Here is a 12,486-nt window from a genome sequence, read left to right as displayed (position 1 = left end):
ATCCCCCTCCCTAATAAGACAGAAAAAGGTATTTCTCAAACATTACCTTACACACAACAGAATTTTTACGCAGCCTCACAGACTGTGAGACCTGTCTTGCTCTTATTTTTCTTCTGGAGAAGCACTGACTTGTTACCAATAACTTCAGGGCTTCCCGTGATGTGAACTTCAGTCAAAGCCACCAAGGCACCGTTTGACCTGTTGTCTAACAAAAGCAAAAAGTCTGTTTTACATAGCATATTTCACAAAACTGTAGGCTGTACTATTCACTGGATATGCAAAGCTTAGCACTAGGTTAGCCTGTAGTTCTTAAATTTTTGTTCTTGCATTTTGATTTCAAATGTCAGTATTTTTTGGCAGTAAAAAAGTTATACCTTCAAGTTCTACCAGGGAAGTAATTTTCAAATATTAAAATTAATTCCCAAAATTGTTTAATTGTGAGTATTCAGTTTTTCCAGGTAACAGCGAAAGGATTGTGGAGGATATATTAAATTTATGCTTCTTTTTTCCCATACAAAAGAAAAAAAATAAGTTTAATTCAAATGTCAATCTTTAATCAAGTCATGGTGGCAGTTGAGTAATATAGTTCAAAAGAACCAAAAGCTCCTTCCTTTAATGGAAGAGCTTACATTTTCCAGAACTGGGCAACGTGGTTCATCCAGCAGATGTGCTGGGCCAGTGCTTCTGCAGTTGTGGTGTGGGGATGGAAATCATGGTCTGTGCAGGGCCAGATGCGCTACAGGAGTAGGGACATTATTGCAATTCTGTGTAACCTCTATTAATCCATTTCCAGATTGCAAGTAGAATAGGATTTTAACAAGGACGAAATGAGTAGGACCCCTTCCCTGCCACACACACGTAAATACACCTCAAGGGATTTTTCATTTTCTAAGCCTATGGTGAGCCACTATTTTGTTGAGGTCAAGGATAAGAGAATTTAAATTGTTCTTTCATTTATTCATTAGTGACAGCATCTTAGGAGGCAAAGAATTTTACATCATGTCAAGCTGAATTTTTTAACACAATTATTTCAAAATAGGCTGCACTGAAAAATCTGTGTGTACTACCCAGTGTTTAAGGGCAGCAGTAATCATGCTGCTTCTATTAAAATACACTTAAACCTTCTGGTATCCATATGTATTTTGCACAGTGTCATTGCCGTGTAGTCAAAATAGTTAAAAGCTGTTAGTGTAAAATGAACAAGTGTTTGCTTTGAGTTTAAATCTTTGTAGTTTGCATGAGGAAATTCCTCAGAGTTCAAACTTCTGAACATGATGTTGATGCAACTGTTAATACAAATAATAAATGCAAGAACCAAACCTCTTCACACTGATGCAAATCATTCCCTTTTCAAGCATCACACAAGCTAACACAGAAACAAGAGGAATCAAGCGAATTGACAACTGTGGGTGACTACACAGAGTAAACTACAAATAACAGAGTAAACATAAGCTCTGAAAAACACTGATTGCCAACTGGGAAGTAATATCAACAATCATTGGATTGTAAGTAGTTATCGCACAGCACTTTTGAAATGAAACCATTGCCTCCTGTAGCTTAATGAAGATTTTTAGGTTAATCTAAAATAAGTCTCTGAGCTGTATTCCCTTAACAGATGCTGGGAATTAACATCCTACAGTTGAGTTTGCAGAAGAGAGTAAGTATCTTTACCACTTGTCTGTGAAGTCTAGCATCTTTGCATAACTCCAGCATCTTTGTGTAAGTTCACTTCATCTGTAACTTTTTTTTAAGCTAAGATAAACTTGGCATTTGAAAATCTTGGGGACTGTCAAAAAGGTGAAAGAGAGAATTAACACCTGCAACAGTCCAAGTGTACAACTTGGGTTGGTACCTGTAAGAAGGCACCGAGAGTCTGTCGATTGATTACTTGCCATTCGACTTCCCTAAAGCTGTTTCCCTTGTCTGTAAATTTTTAATAGCCTCCTGGTTGCTATGGCAATTAAATTACACCAAGGAAAATGATTTGGTTGTTCATTTCCAGATGTTCAAAAAAGCAGTATGTGCACCATGGACAACAGGTTGAGAAACTGTGAGAACTGTTCAAATGATTGAGCTGCCAGATTGCATCCCTGTTGAAACTGAAGGCAGCTTACAGTACCAGCAGTGTTCCTGTACTTAGAATAGCTTCTGAAATAAAGGTTCCAAGTACGTAGAAAGCTTGCGCAAAGAAAATTTAAATCCCTGTTTTCAGGGTATCTATTGCATCTGGTTGCATTTTTTTTCTGACACGAATTTCGTCTCGGAATAATTGCTGGATGTTTTGTACATTTACCCTCCTGTAGCCTGTCGTCCTTGCGGCTGTGAGGCGAGGAAGAAATAGTTATCATCTGTACTTTGTGAATATACAACTGGTAATAGCCCAGTTTGATTTCTCTCTGCTATTAGGTTGCCCCAGTAAGCAGGTGACAGAATTCTCTTTTCATTAACTAAATCTCTATCATTTATCTTCTTACAGCTTGAAAGCAGTAGATTCTAATACCTTAATAAACACATCCACAAGGCTTTGTGTACTTCATATTTCAGGCAAATAGTTTAAAGGTACTTATCAAAAGTGGGTTGTTTTTCTTCCCACCCCCACCCCGCCTCTTCCCTTAATGTCATCCAAAGAAAATAAGTTAGGTAGTCTTACTATAATTTTTCTTTTCTAGTGAGTCTTCTGTTGTCTCTTTTTCTCCTCTTTTTTCTTTTCTCAGAACTTTCTGTAAACCAGCTGTTAGTTAAGGCTTTTCTGCATAGGTTTTCCATGGAAATAATCCTGCCTTTCCTGCTCTTTGCACTGGAATAGGCTTGATCCACCCTTTGGGGCTCTGCTACCAATAATTGTCTGCTGGAGGGTTTGATGGAATCGGTGCCACTCAACATACTCTATCCACTAAAGGTCTGGAGATGATGGAACTACGTCAACAAGTAAAGTGCACACAGATCCTCCCAACTCGTCTAAATGAGCCTGCATTATTTGAGTGGTGGACTTATTGTCAGATGTCCATTGAGAACTGCACAAGGCAGACATGCCCCTAACATAGTGGCTACTGTTTTCTCTCTGGATTAAGAAGTTATCTTCTGAACATGCAGACAAGTGGTGCTGAAATCTGTGCTAAACATGGCAAAGATGGAGGCGAAGTCACTCTGAGAGGACAAGAGGATAAAGTGTGTAAGAAGAGGGTGTGGGAAAACAGTGTCATCTTGATCCTTGATCTTCCTGGTAGCTTCCCAACACAACCATCTCTTAAATACTCATATTTCCACTCAACATATCTTTGTTGATAGTACACCAAGTTGGAAGGAGGAAAACTACCTCATGAAAGCATACAATCAGGTACTCTCCCTTCAGCAGTCACAGAACATATTACTGTTTTTCGATCGACAAAGGACAAGCAGAAATGTATTTCCAAGAAAAGCGAGTTTTGTGAGCAGCAAAAATAAAAAAAAATCTGTGTGGATGGGGACCTTTCCTATTCAGCATATTTAATCATTTACTGTCAATTAAAAAAAAAAGTTCAGCTTCACTCCAGCCCCAGTTACTTCAGTGGCAAATTCTACTTCAGAAGATTTTAAACATCTGCTACAGAGCAACTGTTCTCAGTCTTGTAACCTCTCCAAGGAGCAGAAGTTAAAAACAAGGTTCTGGTGTCATTCTAACTGTATTGCCGTATCAGAGAAAAACAGCAGAAACATATCTCATCAAAGTATACGCCTTTACCAGCAAGTAATCTGTTACTATGTAAGCATCCCAAAACAAATAATCTAATTCCTGGTGTTACTTACAGGGCTGAGGAGGATCATCAGTACAGCAGACTTGCCCCTCCGGCACCTCCTGGCGAGGAGACTCTGTAGTGAAAGGGTCTGCACCTTCAAAAGCACACCGTTTCCCTTGAATTCACCATGAACCTTTTCCAGTTGTTTCCAGTATCACAAAGTGTCAGCACAGAACGTGGGCAGGAGTCCAGAACATGTTACAAGTCTCCCATAAGTGACATGAAAGAGTAGAAAGCTCAAGAAAGATATTAAGACCTGCATTCATTTCTTTGTTCTGCTTCTTCACAGGCACCACAATATTCTTTGTGGCCAAGTCTTGCCTTTGCTGTGGACTCCCTTTCCACCAACTATTCCCATATTCTTTCTTTGGCTGACACTCCATTTGAACCAGATATTTCTCTCTTAAAACACTCCCACTTTTTTGTGACTTAAGCCATCCGTAAATTATGTTCTTCAGAGCTATCTCTATCACAAGAATATTTTTCCATCCTGACCTGAGCACCACTCTTCCCCTTGTTCTGGCAAAGCAGCTATTGCCAAGTGCTTGCAGATCAAACAAGTTAGAACTTGGATAGTTTAAAATGTGTTTCAAACTAAACTTGCTAATGTCTGAAACAAGAAAGCTGACTAAAGTGAGATTTTCCAACAATGAATCTCAGGACAGAAGCTGTCAGGAACCTCCCTAGTAGGAATAATATAGCTGTAGCAACATCCATTGCAAAGTGATCTGCAAAGATACCTCTGTCTGTAACCTTTCTGCATCTTCCTGTAAATTATTTTTGGACTGCTGCTTTGTTATCTTTGTCCTGGGGTGCTGGTGGATTTTTTTTTTTTTTATTTTATTATTTCTTTTCACTAATTCCAAATTGTAGAATAGAATCATAGAATCATTTCAGTTGGAGGAGACCCTCAAGATCATTGAATCCAGCCATAACCTAACTCTGACACTAAACCATGTCCCTAAGAACCTCATCTAAACACCTTTTAAACACCTCCAGGGATGGTGACTCCACCACTTCTCTGGGCAGCCTGTTCCAATGCCTGACAACCCTCTTTGTGAATAATTTTTTCCTAATATCCAACCTGAACACTCCTTGGTGCAACTTGAGGCCATTTCGTGTTGTCCTATCACTTGCTAAGACCAACACCGTCCATGCTACAACCTCCTTTCAGGTAGTTGTAGAGAGTGATAAGGTCTCCCCTCAGCTGCCTTTTCTCCAGGCTAAATTTTTAAAATCTTCCAAAAAAAGTAAAGAAAAATAATTTTTAAAGCTCCAAGTAAAATCTATACATATTGAGTCCCAAAGAGTGGGTGAAACGAATAGGTTCAGTGGTGCTAGTTTGTTAAGAGGTATGGGATACAGATCTTTTCAGTAAAATCTGGGTTCCATAAGCTAGAGTGGTATGTAAATTTTTTTTTTCCTAAGAAACGGTACATAGATTTCATCAAATCCCAAATCTCACTTTCCATCAGTTGGTGCCAGAAAGAAGTGTTTGATCCTGATATCCTGCACAACGTTAGGTCTAAACCTCACCTGGCAACTCTAACATCAAACCAACAACTTTGTTTTAACAGCAACATAGATATCTAATATTTAAAGATTTCAGACTGCAGACATGCCAGGATCTTTCAGTTGAAGTTGATCCCAAGCCTAACCACTGTTGTGTAAAAAGCTACTTTCTATCTAGGTTGGCTTTGTCTAACATCAGCTTCCATCAGGGGATTATATTTTACATTTTTATATTGTATTAAACAGTCAGTGTATCAAATTTCTATCCAAGGTAAGTGATGAAATAGCATTTGAACATTATCTGCAACAATTAAATACAGCCATTAAAGTCACATTAGGACATTTTTTCTAGGACTGGATTGTTTCTCTGTTTTCTGAAGCTTTTCTAATAAGTTTTAAAGTAATGTTTAATTCAAATCATCTGTTAGTACCCTACTGATTAGTATTCCTCTGCTTATGCTACATAGGAACCCTTAGTTTCAACATCACACAGGAAGGTAGCAGTCCTTTTCACTGTCACTTCATTCCAACTTGTTATGTCTTTTGAGTGTGAACAACTTCACTGATATTTTATGCATGATCTTACATTTCACTGCATTAAGATATTAAGGTACATGCTCCGTGTTCCTCTGTTCCCTCATCTCTTAGTGCAGTGGTTAAAATAGCACCTAAAATAAAACTCCTTGAATACTCCAAGCATAAGGCTCCACATACTAGCCCTCCTTAATTTTAATCATTAGCTACCACATCCTTGGTGTCTTCGTTACATTTAGGCCTTGAAAAACAGCATTTGTATTTCTTGTCTTATCACAGAGAATCACAGAATCTTAGGGATTGGAAGGAACCTCAAAAGATCATCTAGTCCAATCCCCCTGCCAGATGAGGTTACACAGGAAGGCGTCCAGGCGGGTTTTGAATGTCTCCAGAGAAGGAGACTCCACAACCTCCCTGGGCAGCCTGTTCCAGTGCTCTGGCACCCTCATTGAGAAGAAGTTTCTTCTCATATTTAAGTGGAACCTCCTGTGTTCCAGTTTGCACCCATTGCCCCTTGTCCTATCATTGGATGTCACCGAGAAGAGCCTGGCTCCATCCTCGTGACACTCACCCTTTACATATTTATAAACATTAACGAGGTCACCCCTCAGTCTCCTCTCCCCCAAGCTAAAGAGCCCCAGCTCCCTCAGCCTTTCCTCATAAGGGAGATGCTCCACTCCCTTCATCATCTTCGCTGCCCTGCGCTGGACTCTCTCCAGCAGTTCCCTGTCCTTCTTGAACTGAGGGGCGCAGAACTGGACACAATATTCCAGATGCGGTCTCACCAGGGCAGAGTAGAGGGGGAGGGCAGAAAGAGTTAAAACAATTCACAGCTTCTCCTTGGAATTTCCCTTTCCTCTCCTGAGAGGGCTGTCCTGGATTAATGTAAACACAGACATCTGTTTGCTGTCATTTCGTCCTTCTTTTAAAATCATAAGAATAAAAAGCATCCCACGGGAGGGGTCAGACCAGCCATCATCTCACCCAGTACTCATCTTCCCCCGCGGCCCAGGCAGATACTGTTGAGGGAAAGCGTCTCCCAGGCCACTTTCTGCTGGCCCTTCACGCTCCCAAGCATCCACAATTAGGTGAACGATGCTGGAGCACACGCGTCTGTTTAGTCTCTGTTAATGCTCTTCTATGGACCTGCTGACTCTGTGTTTGTATAATCCTCCTTTGAAGCTAATGGTACCACTCATTCTTTTAGAATATAGTACCAAACCTGATTTACCTCTCTTATAAGAAATGACCAAAATTGTCCACGTTTTGTATACCAGAATCAGCTAAGTATATATGGGAAACTGTGAAGCACACTAAGCGGTTATGGCATGAAGACCATTTGACTAGTGTTACCACCCAGGGAAAAAAACCCCAAACAAATGAACAACAAACAAACAAACACACACAAAAAACACACACACACACCAAGAAACTGATTTTCAAGACAAAGTGTGGTATTTTGGTGGAAGCCTACAACTCTCCATCTCTTATGTTTCTTTTAGGTGGTGCAAACAAGCCCTTTTAACCTGATTTAGAAATCAAGGCTCGTCTCTTAATTATTTTAGCTCTCTGTTGCTCCAGACAGCCCAGTGTGAAAGATCTGTGCAAACGGAACAACAATGCACAGTTCTAGAAACAGCTTTAATCCTTATATCCCTCTAAACAGAAATTCACCTTACAGACGTAAACATTGCTTTTAATATGAAATTAAACCAACACATTAATTACATCACGTCAACCTTTAGAAAGGATAACACTATTATTCCATCATTTTAAAAATGGGAGAATTAAAGAATAGCAAGAGAAGGTGTCTTGGTTAAACCTTGTTACTATTTAGTGGCAGAAGAGAAACCAGTGTTTCCTGCTGTCCTTATTAGAGTCCCTAAAGCTGATTCGCCAATAAGATTTTCCAAGCAAGTTCCAAATGCATCACCTGCTTGGGAGGAGGGATGCCAGCTGATAGGCAGTCATGCTTTCAAACACATGCTAATGATAAATGGTAGCTGTTTAATTCTGTGAACATCTCTCCATCCTATAACTATTCATTAAATGTTCCAGATTCTGTTACAAGTCTGCAAAACCACTTCCATTTTCCTGAGCACCTTTCAAATTTGCTGTAGAGAATAAAAATAGACTCAGAAACATTGTTCTTAACAAGAGAAATCCACTTCTTCAGTCGTTAGCGTGCAAGGACTTGGAACGATTGAGAATCTCCATGATTTCTTTGATAATCCACATATTTGTGTGGTTCACAGCTCTCAAGCAGAGCTGCATTTCAAGCCTTCTGTGGCCAAAATAAGTATGTCAAATTACACATTCTTTTAAATGGAAACTAGTTTTATCCAAAAAATCAAAATTATTTTCAAAAGGGAACGGCTGTCACTGGAGAATTAAATGGAAATCCTGCTGAAGTTAACAGGGGTTTGGTTTTCATCCTTTATCTGACCTAAAATCTACAATGACAGCAGGAACAATTTCAAACTAAGATAACAGTCCAAGTTTTCACACACGACACCATAGCAGTGGAGGTCACAGTCTCCCAAGAAATAGAGAAGGATATTTGTACTATTGAATTTCACTGCATATGGAAATGATTTGGGCTGTAATTAAAGTGTAGCCCCTTCCAGTGGAATATTCTCAAGCAATTATCAGAGAGTAAACCGGTCTTTACTACCTATTGATTTAATAAGGCGGGGGTTTTTTTGTTTGGTTGGTTTTTGGGTTTTTTAGTGGCCAGTGTCTTCATAACCAATAGATGCCTAATCTGGTGACGCACCTGCTCTCGCATCTCCTGGAGACAAATGTGGTTCAGCTTTACAAATTAATGAAGCAGAAAGCAGAATGCAACAGCATTCCAAAATGTATTGTAATAAACTTTCCGTGCTTCAAAATAGAAAAAATAATCCACAAACTCACTTCTGGAGTTGAGGTTTCAGGTCTTCAAGTTTTTGTTGTTGTTGTTGAGGATTTTTTTTGGACAGGAGCTTTAAGTGGTATAATCTTCTAGAGCATAAAACTGTCACCATAATAGTTACGAGTTGTTTCATGGATCTTGTTTTTAAAGAGCTACAGAAAATCTATCCTAAAAGTGTTAATGCATCACTAGTAGTGTTCAAACTGTGGAAGTGCTGAATTTAACATTCCAACAATACACAATATATTACATGATGTAGATCAAGGGTGTCAAACTCATTTTTACCAGGGGCCACATCAGCCTCGCGGTTGCCTTCAAAGGGCTGAATGTAATTTTAGGACTGGATAAATGTAATTACCCCTACATGATGTAGATGATGTTTTGCAAAACACAGGGTAAGACAAATGTTACAAACCTGATGTCTTGCTTCTTCTGACTACCTACAGAGTGTTTAATGTCAACTTGAGCAGCTTTTTCCTTCCCACTTACGAAATTTTTAGAACTGCTCTGAAGAACAGTAGGAGCTGCCAGCTTCTCCAGTACGCTTTGGAGCACCCACTTTACAAAAATCTTACCGATAAAAAAAAGTCTAATCCAATTTGTTTGGTCTGTGTATGTGCTTATGAATTTAATGATGCTGCTGTTGATGTGTTTCCTGCCCTGTGAAATCCTCCAGCGGAGTTACACACAACTTGCCAAAGCGTCATGCAACCAGAGGGTGCTCTGTTGGAAGAGGTTGAGCCAGTGTCCTATTAAACAGCCTCTGTGCAGCAAAGCATGTGGCTTGTATGTTGTTCATGTCGATTGTGTCTTGTCAAATTGTTGTCTCTCCTTTATGTAGAAAGTTGGTCACTTTTCCCCTTTTCCTACAACAGAAGCTGTTTTGAATATTGATTGCGCTTTCAACTAGGAATAGACTCCCTCAAGTGTCAGTGATCTGCATTCCACGTTCTTTCTACTCCGTGTACGAAATCCCGACCTTTTCCTGTTACCTGCAGCCTCTTTTGTTGTCAAGAGAAGGTTTTAGAAATTTTCATTTTTAATTAGCTAATATAACTGATCTCCGTCATTCTCATTACACTTTTCTTCCTATTTCTATAGAGGCAATTGATGATCTCGTCTAATAGTTAAGCTACCAGCTTCCTTATTTTGTTATGGGCTATAGTGACTGTATTTGATTCTGTTGGATGATGGTTATTCCGTTTCTGCTCTTGCCACCGCAAATATGTCATACAGATTAAATATTTAGACAGAAACATATTTTAACCATGACAGGAGGATGCCTCATATTGGGATTGTATCTCAAGTAACTGGATTTTTTTAGAACTTGGTGGAAATATATATTCAAGAAAAAAATACTGTTTAGGTGGTCATGCCAGTTTCACTAAACGATTTCAGTGAAAAATACGTTTTCTTTAAAATGTTGACATTTTCTCAAACATTCCTTTCATTTATCACTTCAAAGAGGATAACAGATGCTTTTAAACAAACGTTGCTTAAAAAAAGCAGTTGAAAAGAATAATCTATTTACTTACCAGCATACGAACTGCATATTGTGGCTCTTTTTTAGTTTTACATATAAATTCATGCATATAAATGCATATTTAAATGAACTGTATGATCTTGTGATTTCATATAAATGGCATACCTGCGTGCCCATACTCTAAGCATACTAAAATAATGATATAGTTGACATTAATTTCCTGTCTCAGACTTCACATTAACATATCCTTCCTGCATTTCACGTTTATCCTTTCTGCAAAGTCAAGAGCACCTTATTTTCGTCACACTGTATTTAGCCATATACCTACACTTTAAAAAAAATCCCAGAAAGCACCGGTTTTCAAATGCCAAGTGATGGTCTTTGATTTATTGCTTCCCATAATGAAGTGCAATACAGGAGTTAAGAAATTAAAAAGAAGAGTTGAGAGGCTGCAAGGTAGCAACAAACCACAGGCACTTCAACAAAGCACGCAGGTCTCCCTGAATGTCAGTAAAGAATTTTCATCCTTACAATTAGGACTTAAATGTTATACTTAAACCAGAACCAAAACACGACCCAAAACCAAACCAGAGCCTCCCAGGAGATTAGTTGGGAGAGAAAGCCGTCTCCAGTTTATCTGATGCTAAAAGCTGAAAGAAGGTTGCATTTCTCATAAACAGCTCTAAAAATTCTGTGGGATTTGGGGTTTTTTGTCATTGTTCCCCGAAGGCAATATTGTAATTGCAAGTACAGTTTGCAAATAAAAATTGTTACTACTACCTGCATGTCTTCTTTCACTATCTTGCATAATTGTATGTGCTTGCTTGGAAGTCTCAGAGCAGGGTCTGCAATCCATAACGAGACGCAATCTGGGGAGAAAAATGTACATAGCTTCTAATAAAGTCTGCCAGGTTTAGCGTAATACTTTCCTGATGTGGAATCACCAGACCATCTGCAGATAAGTTTTTAATTATTATTTACTACCTCCCTTCTCATATACATCCCTGATAGATTTCTGTTCATTTCCCACGTCTTTGATAGCTCTTAGATTATTTCCTCACCCCAGCCCCGCAACGATTTTCACCAAAAAAAAAAAAAAAGGTATTAAATTAAATGATCACAATTAATCTTTCTTATGCAGTAGCAGGATAGAAAGCAGGAAGGCGCCTGCGCGGTCAGGTAGGCCGCTGCCTTCTCTGGAGGGCAAGGGCTCCAGCCTGGAGATGACACAAGTTTTCAAGAGCATTCGTGGGGTGGGGACGGTCACAGGACTGCACACAGGCACTGTGCACATCACCCTTTTGTTTCCCAGCCCGGGGATGTGCTTTTATTCGAAGCTCTAGCGCAGGAAGGCAGAGGAATGGCCCGCTCCCCTCTGGAACCTTTGCGTATTTTTTTGCCGTCGGGTCAGCTACAAAGCAGAAGTCTGAACTCTCCATCATACATTGCTTTGCAGGGGTGTAGATCAGAAAGTTGTTAAGTGAAGGAAGAAGTTCAGCATTTTTCTAATGATCTTTAGTGCTTACTAGCATTTTTGAGAAATTCAGGCAATGATTTTATTCTGATGTGGTCCTGAGGGATAGAGTACAACTATTTGTTCCTATTTTATGGGCAAGCAGTAAGGCACAATGAGGCTGTCCAGTACAGAACAAGGAATAACTTCATCTAACCTAAGCCTTGGTGCTCTATCTTATATTTTGGAAACGATCAACACCCATTGGCCTGGTGGAGGGAACTGGGGAACAGCAAATGCTGGAGCATCCAAAAACCATTTTTCCAGAAGGAATAATAAAAGCAACATAGGATAGCTGGCATTGGTGAAGCTTGCTTTAAAGATGCTACACAGAAATAATTGGGGTTTTATATTGTAATTTAAACATAATTCCATGAGAACAGTAATATCATCAGAAAAGCATTTTGGAGTTTCCTTTGATTTTTCAGAGCAGAGGACCTCTGGTTTACCTTGTGTTGGAGCTTACAATTTACAGATAAATATTTGCATGGCATTATAAAACCTGGACCATCCACATGCTGATCTCTGCGCTAGCTGCTGTAACCCAGGCAGAACAAGAGACACTCATATACGGCTCCTTGCTTTGCTGTAGACATCCTGTGTGGCCTCAGACAAGCCCCAATCTCCCAGGTTCCCATAAGAAAAATAACGGCATTTTTCTAAACCCCCTCCCCTCCAAGGTAACGTGAAAAGAAAGGTCATGGTGTGTGTACCAGCTGTGCTGATGAGAGGCAGGTATTCCCTTCTTACGGAG

The sequence above is a fragment of the Caloenas nicobarica genome, chromosome 2, assembly GCF_036013445.1.
Source record: "Caloenas nicobarica isolate bCalNic1 chromosome 2, bCalNic1.hap1, whole genome shotgun sequence".
NCBI lineage: Eukaryota > Metazoa > Chordata > Aves > Columbiformes > Columbidae > Caloenas > Caloenas nicobarica.
Note: the sequence above shows the minus strand (reverse complement) of the source record.